Here is a 14,677-nt window from a genome sequence, read left to right as displayed (position 1 = left end):
GGATATGAAGTGACAAAGGACCAAAGTAGGGCAAACTAGCTTAATCAGAAACAAAAGACAATAAACCCAATAAAAATTCTTGATGTTAATGAGGCAAGGAGGTCAAGTATGCCCATGGACATTGGACACTTAATTAAAGGAGGATACCAAAGTAAGTTAGCTAGTAATGGGCCAGATTTTTATTTCTAAATAACTTTGGTTTAGGTGTCTCCTTGGTTGGTTGTTCAAGAAACTGATTTCTACATCTTTTCTGAAGGTACAACAATTCAGTCAAACACAAAGCAGCATGCAGGCAGTAATGGAAGCATAATCATTCAAATGCAGTTTTGTTCTGAAGCATAAAGTCAATACAGTATCAAGTCTAAGACCTTCACACTAAATAAATGCCCTCATACTCTCTTCATAACATCCTGCAACATGAATTCTCTGTAGTGATTCAGCATATCTTTTTTGTATTCATGCTTTTTTGGAAAATTTGGAAGTTTTCCAGAGATTTCATAAGGAAAAATACGGTATTACCAGATATTAGTTTTCACCTATGGAATTCAACTGATGTTAAAAACATTAGGGGAAGAAATATATATATATATATATATATATATATATATATATATATATATATATATATATATATATATATATATATATGTTTTCTGAGGTTATATAAATGGAATGAATAAAGCGCGTTCACCAGGAGAGTTTAAAGTTAAAATACTTTAATTAAAGTATTTTACTATATTAAAAGGTTGCCAAGCTTTCGTTGGGAAAACTCCCCAACATCTTCAGGGCTGAGAGACCGTTTCTAACAAGGTGATTCAAACGGGTTCCATAGACGTCTGCACGTGGTTCCTAGACTGTGCTAGCATTCCCTGCTGAACAGCTGATAGGTGGGGGGGGGAATCGGAGTAAAGATTTCTTCTGTCGTTCTCTCGAGCACTTTTGTTCACATTTCCGTCGACCTCAGGGGGTATTGTTAAAGTTATGTTCCGCCCTCTCCCGGCAGTATTGGCTCTCGTTGCAGTGGGGGGGTTTAGTTTGATGTCATTGTGTATCCTACCATGGAGGCGGGGCTTCATCGGCTGCAATTTAACATCTTTCCTCTGCTGCGTGCTCCCATATTTATCTTCGCTCGCATGTACAAGCATCAACTGGATGTGGTATTTTTCAATGTTTGAATCATCCTCCTCCATCATGGTGTCCCCCATGCTCATCTTCCCTCGTAGGTCAATATTCAGGTTAAATCCCCCCCATTTCTGTGAGCAAAAGTCTGTTGGTATTTGGGCAGATTCCCCGCTCATGTTACTTTCCCTTTTATCAAGCGAACGGGTCGTCATCACATGTTTTTTCTCCCCTCTCTGTATGGGATATCCACCTTTATTATTATTATGGGTAGTGCTAAATTTAGTGGTTCTATCCTCAAATTTCTTAAGCGCTCCAATGTCATTATTATTGTTTTCTCCAATTAAAGGGGGTGTGGTTTCCCCTTGATATTGTTGGGGGGTTTCTGGGTAGTCTATATCAGATTGTTTCTGGTAGGGAGGAGGTGTAGCTCCTGGTTTGGAATGTTGTGCATGTTGATTGTAAGGTTTGTGATATAAAGGATGATGGTTTGAGTTCCATTTTCGTAGCGCTTGTTGTGCTGGGTGCAAGTCAATGTGACGATTGATTGAGTTGTTATTCGAGAACCAGGCTTCTTTTAGCAGCCGACCTCCCTTCGTGGCATCACTGGCTATGATAAGGGTGTTATTGAAGTCAAACTGATGGCCTTGTTGTGCCATATGCATCCAAAGTTGTGAGTGTGGTTCGCCTCGTTTTATGGCCAGTTTGTGTTCGTGGAGGCGAGTTTTCAAGCGTTTGGCTGTTTCTCCCACATAGTTGCCGTCGCAGTTTTTGCAGTTGATCTTATAAACAATAGCAGATTTCTCCATGGTAGGTAGGGGGTCCTTTGGACGCATAATTTTTGATCGTAAGGTTTGGTTAGGTTTGTGAGCTACTTCTATACCATGGGGTGCTAGTAGTCTGGCTGTGGCCTCTGAGATGTTACTTATGTATGGGAGGGAGATGCGTGTTTTTTGTAGGGGGGAATCCCTTCTTCGTTGGGTGGTCTGGTGCTGGAAAGTTGTACAATGTCGTTTGATAAATTTTAATGGATAACCGTTATATATGCACGTACGGAAGAGGTGTCTCCTCTCTTCTTTCTTATATTCATCCGTGCTGCAGTGGGAGTCAACGCTTTTAAATAACGTTTTTATGCAGCTGATTTTATGGGAAACAGGATGATTACTCTGGTAATGGAGGATTCTATCCGTGTGGGTTGGTTTACGGAATACCTTCGTATGTAGGTATCCATCTGGTTGACGGTGGATGGAAACATCTAAGAAGGCAAGAGAATTGTGTCTTTCTTCCTCTACAGTAAACTTTATGTCAGAGTAGATGGAATTTAATATTCCCATAAATGTAGTTACATGTTGTCTTTTGACAATGGCAAATGTATCGTCCACGTATCGAACCCAAAATTTGGGTTGGTATAAAGTCATAGCCTTATGTTCAAGCTGTTGAAGGACTACCTCAGCTATAATACTGGAGATGGGGGAGCCCATCGGGGTTCCTTTTATTTGTTCATAGATGGTACCTTGGAATGTGAAATAAGTCTGGAGACATATTTCTATCAATTTCACGAGGTCTTCCGTCTGAAGGGAATCTTGGTGATGACTTTCATTCATAGATGTCAAACGTTCTTTCAGGACAGAGATGGCTAAGTCCTGGGGAATGGAGGTGAAGAGAGAGGTGACGTCGAACGACACCATCATCTCATCATCCTCCACCCTAAGGGTCTTAATTCTAGTTAAAAATTCTTCTGCAGATCTGACCATGGTGTTACTGCCATCTACAAGGTGGTTGATGCGGGTACTAAGCCATTTAGCTAGTCCTGAGATGGGGGTGCCCCTGAATGATACAATGGGGCGAAGGGGGGTACCTTCTTTGTGGATCTTTGGTAGACCGTAAAAACGGGCAAGGGCCGTGTCACAGGGACGTATCCTCTTTAGGGTGTCATCTCCGATCTTCTTACAACGCTTAAAGTTGTCTAGCAGTTTGTTGATTTTATTTTTGAGCGTTATTGAGGGGTCTTTTTTAATTACTCTATAGGCCAACTTATCATTCAAGAGTTCAAGTGCTTTAGCTGTATACAGTGTTCTATCCATAATAACAGTCACCCTACCTTTGTCTGCAGGAAGTATGACAATAGTATCATCTCTTTTAAGTTGTGTGAGAGCTCCAGTTTCTTCTCTAGATAGGGTGTGATGGTACCTGTGCTTAGTAAGTAGCCCTGTGATCTGTTGTCTAATGGAATTTCTGGTGTCTTCATCTGTCCCCATATGATGCATAGCAGGCTCCAGTGCAGATATAAAATCTAAAGGGTAGGCATCCATAAGGTTATGATTAGTATCACGTTGCAGTAGGGTGAGTTGTGAGTTGGTCAGAGGTTTGGAAGAGAGGTTACAAACTACTCTATTGGTAAAATTACTATATTGGGACTTACGTATGGCATTCATCTTACGTTGGAGGTGTGCTGTTGTTTCTTGGTTCGTTTATGTTTCCCATAAAATCAGCTGCATAAAAACGTTATTTAAACGCGTTGACTCCCACTGCAGCACGGATGAATATAAGAAAGAAGAGAGGAGACACCTCTTCCGTACGTGCATATATAACGGTTATCCATTAAAATTTATCAAACGACATTGTACAACTTTCCAGCACCAGACCACCCAACGAAGAAGGGATTCCCCCCTACAAAAAACACGCATCTCCCTCCCATACATAAGTAACATCTCAGAGGCCACAGCCAGACTACTAGCACCCCATGGTATAGAAGTAGCTCACAAACCTAACCAAACCCTACGATCAAAAATTATGCGTCCAAAGGACCCCCTACCTACCATGGAGAAATCTGCTATTGTTTATAAGATCAACTGCAAAAACTGCGAAGGCAACTATGTGGGAGAAACAGCCAAACGCTTGAAAACTCGCCTCCACGAACACAAACTGGCCATAAAACGAGGCGAACCACACTCACAACTTTGGATGCATATGGCACAACAAGGCCATCAGTTTGACTTCAATAACACCCTTATCATAGCCAGTGATGCCACGAAGGGAGGTCGGCTGCTAAAAGAAGCCTGGTTCTCGAATAACAACTCAATCAATCGTCACATTGACTTGCACCCAGCACAACAAGCGCTACGAAAATGGAACTCAAACCATCATCCTTTATATCACAAACCTTACAATCAACATGCACAACATTCCAAACCAGGAGCTACACCTCCTCCCTACCAGAAACAATCTGATATAGACTACCCAGAAACCCCCCAACAATATCAAGGGGAAACCACACCCCCTTTAATTGGAGAAAACAATAATAATGACATTGGAGCGCTTAAGAAATTTGAGGATAGAACCACTAAATTTAGCACTACCCATAATAATAATAAAGGTGGATATCCCATACAGAGAGGGGAGAAAAAACATGTGATGACGACCCGTTCGCTTGATAAAAGGGAAAGTAACATGAGCGGGGAATCTGCCCAAATACCAACAGACTTTTGCTCACAGAAATGGGGGGGATTTAACCTGAATATTGACCTACGAGGGAAGATGAGCATGGGGGACACCATGATGGAGGAGGATGATTCAAACATTGAAAAATACCACATCCAGTTGATGCTTGTACATGCGAGCGAAGATAAATATGGGAGCACGCAGCAGAGGAAAGATGTTAAATTGCAGCCGATGAAGCCCCGCCTCCATGGTAGGATACACAATGACATCAAACTAAACCCCCCCACTGCAACGAGAGCCAATACTGCCGGGAGAGGGCGGAACATAACTTTAACAATACCCCCTGAGGTCGACGGAAATGTGAACAAAAGTGCTCGAGAGAACGACAGAAGAAATCTTTACTCCGATTCCCCCCCCACCTATCAGCTGTTCAGCAGGGAATGCTAGCACAGTCTAGGAACCACGTGCAGACGTCTATGGAACCCGTTTGAATCACCTTGTTAGAAACGGTCTCTCAGCCCTGAAGATGTTGGGGAGTTTTCCCAACGAAAGCTTGGCAACCTTTTAATATAGTAAAATACTTTAATTGAAGTATTTTAACTTTAAACTCTCCTGGTGAACGCGCTTTATTCATTCCATTTATAATTATGCCCGGGAGTCGCATTTTCACCATCATTATTGAATATATATATATATATATATATGTTTTCTGAGGTTTTCGCGGGTATTTGTATTTTACGCGGGAGAAAACCCGAACAACCAAAGACCTATATATATATATATATATATATATATATTGTTACTAAAGTAGCTTGATACTCAGTCTTCTTGCCCGCTCTGATAAGACAGGAATGCATTTCACCTGAAGTTTCTTCATAAATAATGTACATTTAAACACACAAGTTCTGTCCATCATTTTTATTTGTCTCTCTGTTGCTGACTTCCTTTGATGTATTCATTGCCTTCTCTCCTCTTCTCTCCTCTCCTTTCCCCTGCCCTTATCCTCACCTCCCCTTCTTTTCCCCTCCCATATAGATTGTTTCTTTCTCAGCATAATTCAATTTCAGTTGGTATTTTGAAGATAGTTATTCACACTGAGATAATTAAGATTAATTATTTGAAGGTGATGATCTGGATGGTTTACAGGTATTCTATGATTTTAAAGTAAAAACTAAACCTCTTGCATATAAAAGACACATGTCATAATTTATATGATTGCTATCCAAAGATGTAATCCAAAATTCTAACCCCTAGAGAGCCAATTATAGCACAAGGTTGCCACCCAATGGTGTAGTATTTGATGACAGTTTCATGAAGATATCCAGCCCTAATGTTTCTTTGAATATCCAAATGAATAGCTTTTCTTAATATTTATATCTATTTTATGGCCAAGATTGAAAATTATTTTTTAGAATTATATGCATAATTTAAAAAGCAATAGAACTCAAACTGATATGGATAAACTCAGAAGCAATATTCTCTTCAGTTACTGACCAAGCCTAGTTCAGCAAAGCCACTGAATTAGATGCCTTAACATCTCTCAGACAAGTTGATAGGAAAGTGGAATGTGTGTATCTGTGTGTGTGCGCGTGCGCGCGCGCACACACACACACACACACACACAGATATACTGACACACAAATATACACAGACCAAAGTGGCACAAAGCAAGTAAATGATATTTCTACTGATACAAGAAGAGTTCAAGATTGGATTTTACTGCTATGGAACACTTGGACTGCATTTTCCAGCTGCCAATATGAATGGTTAATCTAGAGTTCCATGAAAAAGTAGAGGCCAGTAAGTCCGTTTTTGTTTAAAAAAATGTGCCCCTCAAAAGATATTAAACTTTATTTTACATTTTCTTTTACCTTTCTTTCTTTTTTATTTGTCATCCCTGGTGTCTTGACTTTCCATCAGTAATTTTTTTCTACTAGGAAATAGATTTTTGCTGTACTTTTTCTACTGCGCAGATGTACAGTCCATACTGTGTATTTTTCCTGAATATGTGCCATTATTTTTGTTACAAACAATTTTCACAAGAACAAATTATCGATGTGTGTTAATTTATTCAGCAGAAACCATCATTTCTAAGGAGGTTGGTGTCAGCCTTTCCAGATAAACCAGACAGGAAGAAGGACTAGATGAACTAATTCTACTTTATTGTAAGGTTGCATTAATAGAATCTTGCAAGTCTGAAAGTACAAACTTTCTGCTACCACTTTTAATTGCTTGTTCCATTATGGTGGCCCTCCCTATGTGTCTTTGTCTAACCACTAACCACTGGGGGCTGCTGCTTCTCTTATCTGATTGTTTTCTAGGCAGCATTTTTTCCTTTGTTCCCCAAGGCCATCTGCACATTCCATTTCAGTTAAGCAAGTTCTCATATATACTGAATATGTAGTGATAACAATAGCAATGGTTGCTTTGTTTTAATTTGTTTCATCTCTGCCTCATTCCTCCTTCTACCACTATTTGACTACAACTTTTCCTAAATGTATTCATGCCATAATAGAAAAAGGCACTATCTGAGAACAAATCTTGTTTTCTCAAAACCTTTTCTGGCTGAGGTAGCATGAACTTTCTTGACTCATCCATTGAGGTGCAATTGGCTTTTAAACCACAAAATCAGGAATTATTATACACTTTGTATCTTTATTTTAACTAAACCAATAGATAGAATTGAATGTTTGGTTTAATTAAGATTGAAAACAAAGTTGCAAGAGTGGAGGATTGGAGCAGGGCAATAGTAAAATCAATGAAAACATACTGAAATTTGATCGTAAAACTGTAGTAGATCTGCTGGCAGTGAGGAAAATAATGTCTGCAAAACCATGAAAAAGAGAATAGGGAGCTAGATTGCACATGATTCTGGAGAGTTCTATAATAAATGGAACTGGGAAAGGGAACACAGTATTCCCCTAGTCAATAGATTTTCTTTTTATTAGAATTCTAATGCAAAATGTGTTACATGTGGTCTGTAATGGAAAGATTTCAACATATCTGTGATAAAGCCCAGCAAAAGTTGCTAAGCAACCACATCTTGCCCTTAGGGTACCATCAGCCAATGAGAGCTTTCTCTTGGATAAAATTCTTGCATCATTTATTCCAGAAACTGTACATATCTTGCAGAGAATGAAGCACACTGGAAATGCAAAGCTTTGAATCTCCATCTCAGTTTAGGTGGTCAGTTTGCAAAATTGTTCAGGACCAACAATCAGTTCCCATATCCTCTTTTCATTGTCTGCCCAGATAATAACACAATGAAAGAAAGATGAGCAATGCACACCTAAGAATTAACAAACTGTGGTGACATTGTAAGGTGCATTAGAATTAGGACAATTACCTTTGTATGGGTATTTCAACCTTTGCATTATATTAAGGTAGTCTGAATGCAGATTCAGTTGTATGACTGCAGTTTATTCATTACAGACATACTTTTTTGCCAAATGCAGATTTTTACCACAATTTATTAAAGAGAGAGCTGGATATTTTCTTCAGGGTTGATTAGAATATTGAAAGCATTGTATACATTTTAATTTAGCTATAATAATTTTATAAACAGTTACTGGGATATAGATGTGATGCAAGCCCTCTAGTACAGTGGTTCTCAACCTGTGGGTCGGGACCCCATTTGGGGTCGAACGACTATTTCACGGGGGTCGCCAAACAACGCAGTCCGCCATTTTTTCCCCTTTTCCTTGGCTGTGCTACTCCCTTTTATTCTATTGGCTTTTGAAAGCCAATAGAATGGACTCTCTTGAATAGAGTCTAATTCTATTGGCTTTCAAAAGCCAATAGGAATTGTCCATGCTGTCTCTGCCCTGCTGAGCCCGCCAAAAGTCCCATTCTGCAAATGGTGCTGCATCAGTTGAGTAGTCCTCGACTTACGACCGGTTGGGGGTCGCGGCATTAAAAAGGTTGAGAACCACTGATCTAGTAGGACACTTGAAAAAGTGAAAGCACATTTGCTTTTGTGAAGAGTGAAATAATGCCCCAAACCTGTGAGCAATGTTGTTTTCTGTTCTTATATTTTTTGAAACCCAGTAATAAACCTCAGTATCGGATTCTTTTGAAATGTAGAACTCCACAAAAGAAAAAAAAAAGGGGGGGGGGAGAAAAGGGGAAAAAAACCTTTCTCCTTTTTACCAGGAATAATATTGAGGTTATTATTTTAAAAAATTCTAATCTAAAATTGTTGAAAAAGCTTGAAAAAAGGACATGAATGGAATAGTATCAAATATCTATAGCTCAAGTGTAGGATGAGGGTGAAGGTTCATTCTCTGAGCTTGTGAGTTGGTTTCTGAATGTTTCATTACCAGGCTAAGTAACATCTTCAGCAGAGTTTAGGGGATGTCAGTGTCAGTATTCTTCTGTTTACAAGAGCTTCAGGTATGGGTGTGTCAAGTGAGGGTCTTGTGATGGGTCAGGTATGAGTCATCAGTGAGAGGCTTGTGATGGGTCTTGTGATAGAGAGGTTACATCAGTTCAGGGTCATTGGGAGGTGAACTGCTGGTGGGAGGGGGAGGGCTTGCATGGGTTGGTTGAGGGTTGGTTGAGGGTTGGTGCTATCTCTGGCTTGCTGTGAGGTTGATTTGGATTCTGACGGGTTTATAGGCTGGTTGTAGGTCAGTGTGGCTGTTGATGGAATTGCTTGTGGAGTGCCAGGCTTTGATGAACTCACAAGCGTGGCGGGTGGTAGCATGGCCAATGATTTTAGTGTTGCTCTAATCGAACTGGTGTTTTTTGGTGTGGCTGTGGGTAATGATTAAGGATTTGGGATCATGGCATTTGACTGCCAATTGGTTTCATGGATCCTGTTTTTTAATTGATGTGATATTGCAACCAATTGTAATAATTTATGGAATGTTTTAAATTACTAGGATAGATTTCTTGTATGACAATAAAGACATGATAAGGCATGATAAGCTGGAGAAAATTTGAACTTTGTTTAATGAATATGAATGAATAAAGGTTAGTATTACTTTGTTATTTTAAAGAGATGGATTGACTTTGGGATTACATATATATAGGGCTGATCAATATTTATTGCTATTAAGATATCAATTGTATAGTGGAAGAAGAAATAAATGAGTTTGGTATAAAATGAGGGATGTGAGAGATTAAGAATTAGAATCAATAATTTTTTGATTTAAATTTAAACTATTGTATTTGTAAACTGATAAAGTTATAACACAGGTTTAATAGTGATAGAAATTTTAAAATAGAAATGGAATATTTAAATATATTATGTTAACTGAGGGGAATAGAGAGGGGATAGTGAAATTTATTGAGTTGTGTTGTTTATATATATTTTCACTTTTGAATGTTTGACCACCTAACCATCACGGTGGGTCTTGAGTACTTTCTGTTTAAGAATGTTAAAAAACCAATAAAATGTCTTAAAAAAAAAACCCAGGATCCACGAATACCGGCTGGCAAACGCCACAGTCCCAAATCCTTGCTCTCTACCCACGTCAATACTAAACAACACCAGTTCAATTGGAGCAACACTAAAATTATCGGCTATGCTACCACCTGCCATGCTCGTGAGTTCATCGAAGCCTGGTCCTCCACAAGCAATTCCATCAACAGACACATTGACCTACAACCAGCCTATGAACCCCTCAAAATCCAATTAACCCTCAATTAACCCATGCAAGCCCTCCCCTCCCCCTCCCACCAGCAGTTCACCTCCCAATGACCCTGAACTGATGTAACCTCTCTGTCACAAGATCCATCACAAGCCTCTCATCAATGACTCATACCTGTCCCATCACAAGACTCTCACTTGACACACCCAAATGAAGCCCTTATAAACAGAACACTGATTCTGACATCCCCTAAGTTCTGTTGAAGATGTTATCTAGCCTGGTAATGAAATGTTTGGAAACCAACCCACAAGCTCGAAGAATGATCCTTCACCCTCAAGGACATGTAAATATGGTGTGGGGATGAGCTGAGTTTTATGAATTTTTGATTTTCTTCCAAGTAAGGGAATGCTTCTCCTTTCCAATTAGTACCACTTTTATAACCCTCTGCTGCAAGCTTTGCTATATGGGCTGTACCTCATTAGTAAAATGTCAATTCTGCAAGGCTTTAGAATCAGTCCCCAGAATTTTCTGGTGAAAATCATATCATGGAAAATAACTGGGTCTGCAGAAAATAACTGGCTGCAGTAACTAAGTATCTGGGAAAATTGCAAAAATCAGATTTGAAGACTACCTGTAACTCACATTTATGAACAAAGCAGATCACTAAGATGTCTTTGGCAAAATAATATTTTTAAAAATCCTGGTCTGGCATTATTTAGATATTCTGTGATTCTGGAACTGGGAGGGGGAAAAACATCCCAGATATGTCATTTAGCTTTTTAGAGATCTTAAAAGTTAAAACAGCTCAGGACAAATCAGTCCAGCCAGGACTAGATGGAAATTTCAGCTCCTAATTATTTTCTCAGATGTCTGGCTATTTATCTATAAATTATCATTAGTTTTGCATATTCATTTTAATACTAAATTCATTTCATATTAAGAGATCTTTTTTTAAAAAATAAAATAAAATCCAAGCCTTTCATTCAATATCCAAGAAGATTCCATGCATTCTTCTCTAATTAGTTAAATCAACAGCAATTTTGGCCTCTAAATTAGCTTTAATGGGCTTTGTGCCGGTTAAATATAATTGTTCTGTATGTGATGAAATCCCAGGAATGAAGGAGGTTAATTATGGAGCAATTCCTCCCTTTTACCCAACTGCCTACCACCAGCTGATATAGATGTTTAAGAGATGACACTGAAAACCACTGCAGGGTACAGCAGCATTGAGGCATTTGTTTTAAGCAGATAATAGAAATTGCCTGTTAGTTTGTTTCAGGGAAGATGATTCTGCTGCGAGAAAGATTTCTTTCCCATGGAGCTATCTAAACATCACTGCTAGGGCCTCTGCATCTCTACAGGAAGAGATTCTCCTTTCCCTCTCATACTGTTAAATTGTCTCAGGGGATTCATCAGATAGACACACTGGATTTGCTTACAACAACTTGAAATAATTTCAAGGGTTTTAAACCACAGGAGGAGTCCAATTCCAAGCACAGAAAACTCAATGGTAAGGTTGGTTCCCTATGGACAGAATATCAGATGAAAAGGTCATCCTCATTGGGGGTTCCATAAGCTCCCCAGGATAGAGTTGTGGCATTCATAAATATGTTATCATAATTTTGCCTCATCATTTTTGGCTATTTGAATCTTAGCCAGTGTGACAATGTTTTAGTTAAAACTATGAGATCCAGAGGTCACCCAACACTTGAATATATGACTGACTATAGATGAAAATTAAGATACTTTAAGAGTGAACAAAGGGGAACAATCATTTGATGTAGCTAATTCTGAAATGACTTGCATGCCTCCCAAACAAGCATTGATGTGGGAAGCAAAGTATGAGTTGTGCTTTCCTAATATCAATTTAGAATCCATCACTATGGTCTCCAAGGGGAGCTGAAATATATTGACTTACCCAAAGGACTACTGCAGACTCATATTTGATTGCTCATAAAATAATCTTCACAGAATGTCTGAGTGGATTAGAAAGATAAATTCAGGAATAGGGAATTTTTTGACTTCTTTGATGAGAGGAATGATACAGCAATTATGTATATTTCATTGGCTTCTGCTTCTAAATATGCCTTTGGTACTGAAATTGCAAGCAATCTGGCATTCCATTTGCAGACCAGATGGATATCCCATCAGGAACATTTTTTGGGGAAGCATCTATGCCCATATTCTTATTTTCACTGTAATTGGTTTTAGCCAATATTTCTTCCTATCAGTATTGTCTCCCCAACCACTGGTATTGTTTGACATAAGGGTCAGGGCAAACTTTCAGCAATATGATCTTGTAATATATATACATTTTCTTCTACCTTCCTTTTTACTGGCCTATGAATTTCTTGAGTCCATGTAGAAATTTGTTATTGTGTAAGGGTCATGGTTTTTGAAACTGCTTTGAAAGTAGATCATATTTGAGATTTTGCCTTGGACAGAATCAAAATGCAACTTTATCCTTAACAAATACCTGCTAACATTCTTTAGAGGTCAGAATCTGGGACAGATCTTTAGCTCATTAAGTCACTTAATAACTCTATCCTGTGTAAAATCAAAATCAATTCACATTGTATATTCTATGAAAGGATCAGGTTGTTCCTCTTCTGCTATGGGAGAATCTCTGGTGGCAATAGTAACTACAGTGACATGGAGGCCTGAGTTCACACCATGTAATCAATAATCTAGATAATTTTGCATAATTGGAAGAACTTATACAATATATTAGATGGGCATAAATTTGTTCCTTTGATATATGAAGACCAAACAATTTTTATCATGTCTGAAGTTGATCTTAAAGCCAAATGTTGAAAGATCCAAGGCTCACAGAAACACAAGCCTGAAATCTGTTTTCAGATCTTATTTAGCACTGAAGCGCTCATTTCTTCACAATAGTTTGAAAATTGAGAAATCAGCCAGTACATTGTTGCATGAAAGATATTCAGATTAGCAATGGACTTCAATGAAGGTACAAATGCTACCCTTTTTACTGAGATTATTTTTTTGAACAACTCTTTTCTAGGAAGCAAGATTCTATATCTCTCAGTCTATTTAGGCCACCGGAGACACAGAGTTATAGCAATTGTATGCTATTGTCTGATCTGAAAAATCAGATGCCACTCAAATACAACAGAGGCTGTGCCAGAAATTCCTGCCCTATTTTCATAGGAGTATTCATTCCTGATGAAATTGTAAATATATGATAGTGTATTTAGAGACTCATATAGGCAAATTATAACACATTTTGGATATCAGTAATGGAATATCCTTAAAACTAGCCCGCTTTCTTCTTAGCAGCTTGGCTACAAAATGTTAATTATGTCTGAAAAAAAGATGGTCACAATGTCAAATGAACTCTTAATATGAATATGGAGAAGAGAAATGATTACACAATCTGTTCCAAGCTGGGAGGTGATAGACTTTGACTTCTTCTGATCTCTTCATCCATACTGGTCTACAGAAGAGCACATTTTCTATGGTTCATGAAGATTAAGCAATCAATTAGTAGATACTGGCTAAAGAAGAATATGTGGTGCCTCACAGTTCAAATACTGTTGAATTAGTTTTTCTCTACCTAAACGATTTCTATATTTTCCATTAAGATTCTCTATTCCACCCAGTAATCTGGCTCCCTTCTATATTTGGTTCTCTGATTTTCTACCTACATTTTGCATTTGCATTTTCATATCCTTCATAATGCCAAAATGCCTTCTCTAATTACTATGGTATGTCTTCTACATTTATAAGTTAATGACCACAAACAGCTCTCTAGACATATGATGTTGTCTTAATTCCTTTAAAAATAAACAGGTTACAAGGATCACAGTCTTTTATCTTTTATCTGTTTTTTATCACCATCACTATTGTGCTTATCATCTTTAGAATCCAAATAATTAAGACTACTCACTTATAATTTTTTAAATTAAAAAATGTTTCAAATTCATATTTATTATTACTCCTTCCTTGAGGGAGTTGACAACTTTCTGTTTGAGAATAACACAATGAAAACAGATTTACCACATGGTTGTGTTGCAGGACACAATATTCCAATATTCATTGCAATTACTAATGTAACATGGTCCAGTTTTGAAAAGAGGACATAGATTTCATTAATATTGTTAAATGTTGCTTGGTTTTCTTATATGGTTTTGAGCTCGTTGTCTCAAAACCAATCAATTTATAGCAATAAGAGGCTGATTTTCCAATTATTTTAACAGAGAATTCTCAACTGCCATTATCATTAAGATCAACTTATGATAATTTTTTAAAAAAAATACCCTACTAAAAATATAGCATATATTTCTTTCCCCTGATTTCCCTTGCTTTTCAACCTTTTAGCTTTTACTATTTTTCCTCTCATTATTTTCTTTAGACCCATCCATAATTATCCACTTCTATTTATTCCTCTTAAATTGTTTTCTTCTGGTAGTTATTTGTGCAATAAGATTCTTTACCCTCCATGATCTTATCTTATTTCCTTTGATTATTTCTTTATTATTCTGATTTCATTTTTTTCTGGA

The sequence above is a fragment of the Crotalus tigris genome, unplaced genomic scaffold, assembly GCF_016545835.1.
Source record: "Crotalus tigris isolate CLP2741 ecotype Arizona unplaced genomic scaffold, ASM1654583v1 scf7180000024359.8030256, whole genome shotgun sequence".
NCBI lineage: Eukaryota > Metazoa > Chordata > Lepidosauria > Squamata > Viperidae > Crotalus > Crotalus tigris.
Note: the sequence above shows the minus strand (reverse complement) of the source record.